The sequence below is a fragment of the Etheostoma cragini genome, chromosome 8 (assembly GCF_013103735.1).
Source record: "Etheostoma cragini isolate CJK2018 chromosome 8, CSU_Ecrag_1.0, whole genome shotgun sequence".
In the NCBI taxonomy this organism is placed as follows: Eukaryota; Metazoa; Chordata; class Actinopteri; order Perciformes; family Percidae; genus Etheostoma; species Etheostoma cragini.
This window is the reverse complement of record NC_048414.1, coordinates 696786-698135: the sequence shown is the minus strand read 5'-3', so window position 1 is coordinate 698135 and position 1350 is coordinate 696786. Positions and strand designations below refer to the sequence as shown.

At 44.0% G+C, this 1350-nt stretch overlaps 1 protein-coding gene across 1 annotated transcript in view; it reads right to left on the bottom strand.

Moving 5' to 3' along the window:
* The window catches only part of LOC117948975 (neuronal acetylcholine receptor subunit alpha-7-like), a 22243-nt gene that overhangs the window by 5242 nt on the left and 15651 nt on the right, over nt 1-1350 (bottom strand). The window lies entirely within an intron of this gene.

The window sequence follows — 1350 nt, the reverse complement described above, 5'->3', positions numbered from 1 at the left end:
CAGTATTAGGGACCACTAAGGTCTATATAAAGAGACTTCAGATACAGTATTAGGGACCACTAAGGTCTATATAAAACATCCAGAGAGCCCCATGCCACGGGACCTTTAAAAAAGATATTTCATTTATTTATTGTTTACACCTCATTATCAATTCATTTGATTCTGGTCGTCCATAAAGGGACTTTCATAGATTTTTATAATATTTTACATTTTTCCTCTGTTATAACAATAAATACTTACCGTATATTTATTGTTATCCAGTGAAATCACCGATGTAGCATCCCATCTTCACTGTGAGACAGCATGCAGGAGGTGGAGAAGCAGGTCGAGAGTTGCAAAGAACATCTTAGACCGTGTGCAGGGGGGTTTTTAGGAGCTGAACTGTCGAGTCAGTGGTCCCGTGAAATCTCCTCCTCTCTAATAACTCCCACAGGACTTGGCAACACAACGCAGATTCATGTCATCATCATCATCATCATGTCATCATGTTCAGTCCCTGGGATTCATCCCGTTGTCAAAGGAACTTCCTTTTCATCTCACGTCTTCCTTTCTTCGCTCATGCCACCTCTGAATCTCTCTGATCCCCTGAGAACCGACCTGGAGGACTTTGATTCTGACGCTTTATAGAAAGTAAAACAGCGTGGTTGGTCACTGCATCCAGAGCACAGAGACACACACACACACACACACACACACACACACACACACACACACACACACACACACAGGACATATTCACTCACTATCCATTCCTATTTTTCATCTGACTCATTCCATTTTATTTCATCTTACTTCATTTGAATTTATTTTCTTTCATCTTATTTTATACTTATTGATCCTCAGTGGGGGAAATTACAATCGACACTCTGTTTTCTTAGTAATCACTACACACAAACAGACACACACACACACACACACACACACACACACACACAGTGTGTTAGCCCTGCTGCTGCAGGCGTGGTCCATCCCTTGCTCCCGTTGTGTGTCTGCAGGTATCACAGTGCTGCTCTCTCTCACCGTCTTCATGCTGCTGGTAGCCGAGATCATGCCCGCCACGTCGGACTCGGTTCCTCTCATAGGTGAGCCCCCCCCCCCCCCACCACCACCCCCCCACCCCCCTCATACGTACACAGCGTCTGTCATTAGGTGTGTGTCTCTGTCTTTACCGTCTTTGGATGGATGTAAAGGGAAAGTCTAGACTATGGAACAGAGGAAGATGCCATTGATTAATTTGAACAATCCCTATGTGCATGTACATTTACTTTATTACTCATGTCCTGGAGAAGTTAAGGAGAAAACACCAGACTTTCACCAGGAAACAGGTGTTCATGTCCTGGAGAAGTTAAG